Here is a 10,968-nt window from a genome sequence, read left to right on the forward strand (position 1 = left end):
TTGCAGGCTTAGCTTCAATACCTGCCAAGGGTTTAATCTGCTTCTTTTGAATAAGCACATCTCTTATTTGTTCTTTCCACAAAGAAAAGTTTGTCCCATCAAACTTTTTAATGCTAAAAAACTCCTTTTCAGACATGGAAGAGGATGCCATAATGCAAATAAAGCAAAATCCCAAATGCTAGTACCTGCAAGAGAGAATCACACCAAATACCAAGCGCACCCAAATGTGTATGCCACAATAGAGTGAAATATCACCAAAACTCAAAGCTCAAAGCATCAAAAGATGCATCTGACTCATGTGCATATACTATGCATCCATATGAGCAAATCTGGCCCAAAAGAAAATGCCAATAAGTGCCAAATGACTCAAGCATAAACACTGTCCACTGGCATATGCATCAATTATATCTCATCCAAGAGAGCATAGCACTATCAGTGCATCACCAACAATGTGTCAAAGCTGTCCCTCAGCATAAAATAGCATCCATGTGCAAAGCGTCCATAAAAAATAGCATCCCACAAGGCAATTCGGGCCTATCAGCGCATCCAATAAGGACCGCAATGCATCCAAATGGCCTATAAATCATCCACTGCAACCCAATGCACACCACGAATGAGCGCACACTGCTCAAACTGCAACCAGAGTGATCTGCATAAGGTATGCTCAAGAAATCATAGTCCCACGGTAATGAGCGCTACTGAAAATAGAACCTGAGATGCCTCAAAACATGGGCGCCATTGCATAATCAGAACCAGCAAGAAAATCTGCAAATATCTCTCTTCTGCCAGAACTCCAAAATCCCAACCGATGAGTGAGAAATGGGAGTCAACACTTATCCACTGCCATGTGGCATAAATCTAAGGTTTCAAAACCTTAGAATGAAAAATGCATAACAGAGAGACGAAATCGAATACACAGAGATCTATAACTCTGAAAATCCTCCACCAAATCGCGCAAGAACTGATAGGTAGGGGTTTTTGGGCGTCCGGAACGCAATGGGACAGACGGTTTTGGAAACCGTGGTCTCAATCACTGGGTCCAACACACGGACTGAAAAACGTTTTTGGAAACAGAGCTATCTGTAAACTCCACCGGAGTGCGAATGATGAGCAACATAGAAGTTTTAGGACCTCCCGAGTCTACCGGAACTGACAGATCTGCAAATGGTTGCTCCAAACTTGAGTTCCAACACTCGGGCAAAAAACGCAGGAACTGATACAGTGAGTCAGAAATCCACTGAAATGATCCCAGATTCAAGAATGAAGGTGTTTCCAAGCTCCTGAAGTAATGTGGACACCAAAAGCAAGCAATAGTTGCCTCTACAAGTCAATATGGAGTCTCTGTCATCGAACGGAACAGGGAAAAGCTCAAAAAACGACTTTTTCTTTGAAAGCTCTTAACAGGCTCTCAAAACTACTTCGCAAAGCCAAAGTGACTTTTCCAAAGGTTCCTCCAAGGTCTCTGCACACTCGGATGCAAGTAAAGTCACCCACAAAGCTTCCCACAGAGCTTCTCCTTCCTCCCACAGAGCTGCTGAGCTTCCAAGCATTCACGCACGCTCAGCTAGATCACCCGAGCTCTGATACCAGTTGAGAGTGCTCTCAACGGAAGCAAGAACGGAAGAGGGAGAGAGAGCGAGAGAGAGAGACAAAGAGCCACACAAGTTTTTGGTGGGTGCAGAACCACCCTAATCTTCTTTTTCATTCATTTATATATGTGTTTGAGTATTGTACATAACCGGGGTTAAGGCATAGTGACCTTTAACCCCCACATTTGCATGACTAGAACAACCACTGGGGCATTATTTCAAACTAGAAGAGGAGATGCATGGGCAAAAACATGGAAATATTCATGCTTGATCATGAAAATGGGATCCTATGGCCATGATACTTTGCACAAGCCTCAATATAGGCTATTTTGAGTCCCTTACAAGATATCATGGCCATTTGTTCCAATTTACATGATTAGAACACCATCACTGCATTATTTCGAACCAGAAGAGGGGATGCATGGGCAAAAACATGGAAATATTCGCTCTTGATCATGAGAATGCAATTTGATGGCCATGAAACTTTGCCAAGGCCTCAATCTTGGTGATTGTGAGTACCTTGCAAAGTATCGTGGCCATTGGGTCCCATTTGCATGATTAGAACACCATCTGTGCATTATTTCGTACCAGATTAGGGGATGCATTAAAATGTTCATTCTTCTTGAGACAGCCACACATTTGTAGTGAAAAAGCTTTAAATCTTAAGGAAAAATTTTCCTATTGGTTTTCAGAGGTTGCCCTCCTCTCATTTGAATTGCTACCTGCCAGTTGGTGTATTTGCCTTGAATTTCAGCACTATGGATGGCAACAAAGATGATTTGTTTGGGATGCTTGGGGCTGAGGACCACAGCTTGATAGCATAAATTACCCCATGTGGGCCTATATGACGGGGCATGTTTTGATTGCCAAGAACTCGTGGAATATTGTTTTAGGCACTGAGGTCAAACCTACTTGTAATGTTGCTTCTGGTAATGCCTCTAGTACAAGTGGTACTGCCTCACGCTCATTAGATTCAGTGGGATGGATGTGATGCCCAAGCACATGCCTTAATTCCACTTTCAGTGAAACGGGTCATTATCCCTTATATTCAGTCTTGCATGACAACAAAGCAAGCATGGAATCAGCTTGCATCCTTATATTAGGTGCAGAATGATGCAAGGGTTGCCTATCTCCACAAGTAATTGAAGGATTTGAATTTAGAAGAGGGTAGTAATATGATTACTTATTTACCAATGTGAAGGATTTGAAAGAGCAGTTGGCCAACATTGATAAGGTGGTCCTCAGCTTGTTTCTAATACCCTTGATGGGTTGCCTGACTCCTAATAGGGCTTTGCTACTACTTGGTTGCTGGTGGCAATGCCAACGATTATTCCTTTGACCAGTTGGTTACCCTCTTACTACAAGAGGAACAAAGCTGTGCAAACAGAAATGCTTCTATGGCTAGTGATCAAGCCTTTGCTATAGAGCATAAAAATAGGGCAAAGGCAAGGTTTCAACTGGTAAGCCCCCTCATACACAAGCTGGTCACTCCCATGATGCCTCCTCTTCTGGGGAGAAGAAGTGAAAAGAAGAAGAAAGAGTCTGTTCTTGGAGTTTATGGTTCTCCTAGCCCAAATGATCGACATGAGTCAACTAATTTTGCACATGACCAGCGTTGGGCTTTTCTTGTTACTTGTCAATCCTTTGTCAAGGCCTGCATGATAGTTTTTGACGTTTTTGATGCATGGTTCTTTGATAGTGGTGACGGCAAGCACATCACTTTTGTCGAAAGATACTCCTCTCACTTGAGCATGCATTTAAGGGGGAGCTAGTTACATGTGACAATATTGCATCATATATAGTGAAAGGCATTGGGCAGGTTGCCATTACTTATGTTTCTAGTGGTCTAGTCACTCTAGACAATGTGCTTTATGTACTAGGCATCCACAAGAACCTCATATCTATTTCAGCCATAGCTACATGTGGCTATCAGGTTCTCTTTGACGGTATTCAGTGTGCGGTCTATGATGCTATACATGCCTTTACCATGGTGCTGACTGGCACATTGACTAGAGGCTCTACAAAGTTGATGCTTAGATGATGTTGGACTTGCACATGCAGATGTCTAAGCTATTGATACTTCTACCATGGCAGATACTCATTTGTGGCATGAGAGGTTTGGACACCTCATCTTTGGGGCTTTGGTATGCCCCACTTCTCAAAGGGTTTTTCGGTTAGGATTCCAGTCAAGGGCATCATGTCCACCTTGTGTGGGATTTGGATATGTTAGCAGGGGCCATACACAATCTACTCAATTTTGCGAAGACTTATGTTGGTCTTGCGGGGCGATAGACACTTGGTTATAACCCAAGAATCTATCTAGGAAGCTATAGGCTTCCTTTTCGACTACCCTTTCCAGAACATGTTCCATGAATGGCAAGGGGTAGTAGTCACATCTAGTGGCAACATTAATCTTTTTCAAATCCACGCATAATCTAATTTTTCCACTTTTCTTTAGGACTATTATGATGGGTGATACCCATTTTGTATGCTCAATCTCATAGATGAATCCCACATCTATGAGTTTTTGGATTTCTTCCCTCATTATGAATGCATATTTGGGATTCATAGGGTAGGGGCATTGACTTTTCGGCATGGCATTGTCTAGCATGGGGATTGTGTGCTGCACTACTTTGGTAGGGAGTCCTTTCATGTTGGTGTACTTCCAGGCCATGCAGTCATCGTACTCTTGTAGGAGAGAAATTAAGGCATTCTCCTCATTGGGGGTGAGATCATCGATGATGAATACGGGTTGGGGGTGCTACCGAGGGCTAGATTTACCTCCTTGACTGGGGCTAGCCCATCGTATTCTTGGGAGCATCCATCTTCCCGAGACCTTTTGGCCTGTTGGTATAAGATCTTGCGATCCTCAACCATGTAGGCCTTGTAATGGGCTGGTACCTGTCGTAGGTTCTCTTTTTCTTTATTCTCCTCCTTTATTTCTACCAGAGCCCTGGTACTTTTGGCTTGAGCCGGGCTTTTGGATACAGGGGGTTTCGAACCTGAAGAGGGATCTTCAATTGTGCTCATAGAGCCGATAGGGGAGGTTATCTTACTCACCCTGGTTCCCCAATTGGAGGAGAAATCCTGGTGAACTGTCATGGCCCCTATGTATGACAGCCAGTGGAGATTTGATTTCACCTTCACAGTTCCCTTACTTACCTCTCGGGGTTTGAGCATGCTAAACATTCTTAGGGAAACCACTAGGGTCAGCAGACCCTCGAGGTCAGGGGTGGTGATCTAAAACCCTATCCTCTCTAAGACATCTATATTGGCTAACATGTGCATCCAGTTTTATGAGAATTTAGGCTCGAGAAGAGGTGCATACCAGAAGTCATCAGACTCCTTCTCATCCTCTTCCCTATCATAGGGTTGGAATAGCTTCACAGAGGTGGTCCAGGTGGTGGTGTTAGATTCTGCAACAAAAAGGTGTCCTAACAATGGGTGGTCCTATAGGTGTGCAAGTCCACTCTCATGACTTGCCTCTCGTGCCACAAGTAGATGTTATCAGTATGTCAGTCGTGCATGAGATCGGACATTTGTAAGAAGGGCTTGCCTAGGATAGCTTCATATCTCGGCTAACGAGTGAAGTCCATGACTACGAACTTGACGAGGTATGTGAATCCCAATACCTTAATGTTTATGCCAGTAAGCACTCCCAAGGGCTCGGCAATTTCCCCATCAGCTAACTTTACTATGAAATGGGTTTGCTTGAGTGGGGGTTTTCCCCATTTCACCTAGGATTCCTTGGTATAGACACTCACTCCCGCTCCCCCATCCAGGATGGCCTCAACCTTTTGGTGTTGATAAATTATGGGGATAGCAGTGTTCATGTCATCACCCTTGAAGTACTGGCCTAGCTTGTTGATGGGAACCTTGGGTAGGTTCTGCCCCTTTTTCGGCAATGATTGGTGGGGCTTATGGCTAGCAAGGACTAGGGGCAAGAGCAGTCCATTCATCCAATTGGATAGATCACACCATAGAATGGGATTTCCTCTCAGTAAGGAAGCGATTGACATTTTTACCTCTATCAATAGGAAGGCAGCCAACTTGGCACTATCGCAAGGTTCTTGTGAAGCCTCTCCTTCCATGGAAAATAGGTCCTCGAAGCCGTACAGGTCTCCTTCCTCTTGGATGTTTTGTAGCATTGGGTTTTCCTATAACATTTTCTGCATCAAATCCGGAGCTTCTAATTGATCGAAGTAGAGGTGTTCCTCTTTCTCCACCCTTTTCGGCACCTTGAGCAATTTTTCCCCTCAATGGCCCATCAAGTGGGTTGGATGAATAGTATCTGACCCTCTACTTGCCTTAAGTCGATGGTCGAACTTCTCTTGGTAGTCCCATACCAAGTTATGGGTGTCTTTTATGTATTGCTTTTTTAAGATCGGGTTAGGGTAGGCCTCCTTATAGGAGTGCAAGGGTGCTAGGCCTTGGGCCTACACTGGCTTGTTTACCTCTGAACTCGGAGGCACCTCAGGGTCACCCTAGGTGGAAGCATGCTCAGTAGTAGAGGAGGTGGCAAGAGTAGCTATCTCCTCATCATAACCATCCTAGATAAGCACCTACTGGTCGGAGTTGTAACCTGCCCAAATGGCCTTCTTGGACTGGGTTAGGGGATGTTAAGGGATCTTGGGGCCTGGCAACAGGGACCCTCTATCTTTCCTTGCCAGCTTCCTCATTGCCTTGCCTAATGCCTTGGCTTGCATCCTTGTGATGACTTGTAGGGGCACTGCGGCCACCTGGCCTTGTTCAATGCTAAGATGGTTAAGGATGGTGCTCTTTGGCAGGATGATTGGGATTGTCGGTCTCCTTATGGGAGTCTTGGAACAAATGCTTGGTCCCACACCCCACACATAAGGTTGTGGGGTTGGTAGTGGGTGGACCGTTGGAGGTATGATCCCTATAGGGACAGTCCTTCAAGAAATGTGGCCCCTGGCACTTGAAGCAAGACATCAGAGGGTTTGAAGTACCTCGGTAGGGGCATTCACTTGCTCTATGGGAGCCCTGGCAACTATAACATTGGAGCAGGGGCCTCAAAGCGATTGAGTTTAGGTCTCTTTCCCTTGCGTCCATGGGAGTGGTATGGAACACAGGGACCCATTGATCCTCTTGCAAGAGGTAGTGGCTCAGAGTGCCACTTCCTTCCTTGTAGGGGTAGTAATCGTGAGGTCCATGATCTGGATCTGCCTCCTCCTAGTCATTGGGCACTTCCTCCACCAACACTTGATTGACTGTAGTTATATGAGGTAGTGGGGGTTGCGGGCCCAATATGGGTGGTGGTAACATAGCTGGCTAAGCTCTATACTGGCTTGAACTAGCCACAAGGCCACCCTGTGTGTTAAGGGGGTTAGGCTGAGCCATTAGGGCTAGGGGTATCATTTGATACATGGGTTGGGGAAGGGACATTGGAAATTGATATTGGGGGGTATCATGATTTCCCCACCTATGGTAGTGTGCATAGTAGAGTGCTGGGCTTGCCGTTAGGTGCAGACACTCATTGGAGGGGTGGTTGCCATTGCATATCCCACAACAGATGTTGCCTCTCTATGGAAACAAGTAGGGATTTCTTGGTGCCTCCTTGGAGGTTCCTGTCCTCCACTATTGGCCTAGTTGGTCTAGCAGATTGGAGGCTAGCTCACTCATATCCAAGCGCTTGGGCTCATTGGTCTCCTTCTTGATCGTTTCTACACTCGAAGACCTAACAGATGGAGCTATTTCTGAGGGATCTAGGGTTTTATCCGAATTTGCCTTGTCCATCATGTTGTCACATATCACCTTGCTACATGATAGATCGAAGGAGGTAGGCTTCATCACCATTACGTGGTCGTGCAACTTTGGGTCTGCCAATCCGATGAGGAAGCGGTGCAATTGTCGTTCATTGCTCATCCACTTGTACGATTCACAACGGCCATTGAGGTGCTTGATCTTGGCAATGTAATCCCTTAGAGATTCCTTATAGTTCTACTTTACTCCATACAATTGATTAATCGGGCTCCATTTATGGCTATTAGGGGTGAACCCCAGTTGATTTTCTCTTTTGGGGTGAGAGCTCTATACCATTGTCCTGCTTTGCCATCTAAGCTAAGGCCAAACATGTTAGCCATTTTTAGGTCCCCAGGAGCACCAAAGGCTTCACAAATTTGCCCAATTGCTCCATGTGGGAGACCAGGTCTCCTTCCCCAAGGAAAACCATGGTCTGTGTGCATAGAGAATATGTTGCAAACATGATGAGCATCGTTTCAGCAACAAAAAATTTTTATAAAGCAAGTGCTAAATATTACGATGGTGCCAAGATTACCATGTAATGGATAATATGCGATTCCCCCATGCTTTCACCATTAATTGCATAAACTCTTTCGCAACCATCCTGAACCTTTCATAATACATCTCATCGATTTGAACTTGGTGAACCAATTTTATCAATGCATCTACCTTTGTCCATACTTTAGCTCTCAAAGTTGGTACTTGAGGATGAGAAGCCTTATTGGTCGTGCATTCACACAATTTTTTCTAGTATTCTCAATCCAAACTGCTTTGAGACAATGTATGTTTGTCTTTGTCAAGATTGTGGTTCGCTAGGAATCTCCTTGCCTTCCCTCCACCCATGGACACTTTTGCAGGAAGATTCAATGTTGCCCCAGACATTTTCTTATCCTCCTTAAGTTTGACATGTCCTTCATGGAATCCCATCTCTAACAGCAACTTCTCAACATCTACAATGCAGATACTTCTTGTGGAATTAAATTCCAAGCATAAACAAGGTGCAAATACAACTTATCAAGTACGCGTAGTTGTGCGTGTAAAGTACATATGTGTACTCTCTCAAGTGGGATGGAAAAGATGGGATCCCACTTTGGTTCCTTCTTATCACAATTGGGAGCTTGCGTTTGGCTACAACCAAAGTTCATATCGTCACAAACGTGCTTAACTAGCGTTTGAAAAGGAGCCTTGGGAACACACATTCCCATGGCTTTCTAGGCCCTTCTTATCTCCATTAGTACACTAACATTTTGTGTAATCTTTTGTTTGATAAGATGAATTGGATTTCCTTTTCTGAGATGTGTGTCTCGTCCTTTTGATGCTACCAATTTTGCTATGGATGGTGTCTTCCTAGCAGTAAGCCTTCATCCTTGCCATTGTAATTGATGCTAAACTACTGCACATTGAAGAACACCAAAAATAAGTTCTAACTCCTCTCTCTCTCTCTCTCTCTCTCTCTCTCTCTCTCTCTCTCTCTCTCTCTCTCTCTCTCTCTCCTCTCATCAAAGGCATGGCCCTTCACAATGCCAGTGGCTTTAGTTCCTCGCTCCTACTTTGAATCACTATTATTGTTAACCAATGCTCATCCTCCGAATTGCTACTATTTCTACAATCAAATCTCTTGTATAGCCTACTCCTACTATGTGTGTGTGTGTGTGTGTGTGTGTGTGTGTGTGCGCGTGCGCATGCACACACACCGGAGAGTATAGAAAAGAAAGAGATATGGAGGGCGAGAAATTTCCCAACCCTCCATATTGCATTCTTTTGTACACCTATTCCTTTGTGCTACCTAGCTTATAATTTGACATCTCTCTCTCTCTCTCTCTCTCTCTCTCTCTCTCTCTCTCTCTCTCTCTCTCTCTCTATCTCTCTCTCTCTCTCTCTCTCTCTCCCCCTCTCCCTCTCCCTCTCCCTCTCCCTCTCCCTCTCTCTCTCTCTCTCTCTCTCTCTCTCTCAATGGACAGGAGTGACTTAGGCGTGAAAGGCAACGAGCGAGCAGTCCTAGTGCAAATGGTGAATGGAGGTGAGCAAGGTATGATAGCAAAAAAAGATGTCTAAGGAAGTCGATGGATTGCAAAAATGGTTGAGTGATGGAGCTATTTATGCTAATTAGTGAGTCGTACCCTTTAAATAGCAAGTTTGCCTCGGTTTTGTGCCAAATAAATTATCATCAATGTTTGCACGTGTGTATCCAATGGACCATGTGCGTGATGTAAATATGTCTCAAAATTTATGCCAATAATATCTCTCCTCCTCCCCAGCGGATCCTCATCATTTGTGTTGAAACTGATTACTACAGTTGCATGAAATAGTGAAGAGTGGAAATGCAAAAGAAAGCAAAATTTTTATCATAGATTGCAATGAAAACTACATATCATATCAATAACATAGCGACTCGCACCTAGCCATGAACTAAATATCGAGAGGTAAGTAGGTGTCGCCACAAATAGCCCGATCATCACGATGAAATCAGATGATAAGTAATCTCCAACAATTGTGCCATGATCACAGTAGAGACCGATGCTAATTTGTTCTTCCATGCAATCCATGCAAACGTGCCACATGGCAGTAGTTCTACTAGCCTCCCTTTACCCTAGCCTACAACCCAATTGAGGTTTGTCCTCCAACACCCCTTCTCAAACTGAGGATGGGTGGAAGGAGTTTTCTATATGAAAAAACTTGCGGCCAACAAAATCTCAAGCGATCCAAAACAAAGGACTGTAAGCTCGAGTTATTGACGAACAAGATAAATCTGCAAAGATTCCAAACATCTCTCATCAAGCGAGGATTTACAAAGGCGTCAATCCTAAAAATACTTAGAGTAGACCAGACTTGAGATAAACCACAACATCAGATGAGAATCAACATAAACTAGGAAAATAAAACTGATCAAGATGACCTAATAACACGATAACTATTTGCCTCTAAGTCAACGCTACAGGGTATTTTTGGCTCATTAGGGGAATTTTGGACTCAAAAAGGGCCTCATAAGGAGTGGATTAGCAAAATGGATATAGAACTAATAAGGCCTACAAAGGGTCCCATCACTCCATATGGGGACAAAAAAGTGCATCTCCCTAGGTCCTTTGTGGGCCCCAAAAATGCACCTCCCTCTCCTATTTGGAGGGCTCCCCCACTCTCAAAAAGTTAACTCTCTTTACAACCTTTAGGTGGTCCAAAAATGTGATGAGTTTCATTCAATACATAGGTGATGGTCTTCAAGGCGTATTAGGATATCGTAAATGCATTGGCTATTCCAATGTTGAAGCACACTTTGCAAAAGTTCACTTGTTGAGAATGGAAGGAGAGACAATGATACTTAGAGATACCGTGCATAACCTCCAAGAACAACTAACCCAAGAACAAAAAAAACTTTCTAACTCAAAAATTGCAAAAGAGAGGTCACAAGAGACAATCACAAGATTAATAGATGAGAAGAACAAACTATTGAAAAAGGCTTGGTGTATCCAACAAGAGCTTGCTACATTGACTAGGAGATTAGAAAGGAGAGTTGTTTCAAGTTGAAGGGTTCGGATCATTTAAAGTTGAATGGCACATGGCAAGAGATCTTAAGACATTGAAGTGTATGTTTGGAATGGAATTGAGTGTAAATTCGACA

This window comes from Dipteris shenzhenensis, chromosome 17 (assembly GCF_047967505.1).
Source record: "Dipteris shenzhenensis isolate YYH24624 ecotype China chromosome 17, Dip_SZ_1.0, whole genome shotgun sequence".
NCBI lineage: Eukaryota > Viridiplantae > Streptophyta > Polypodiopsida > Gleicheniales > Dipteridaceae > Dipteris > Dipteris shenzhenensis.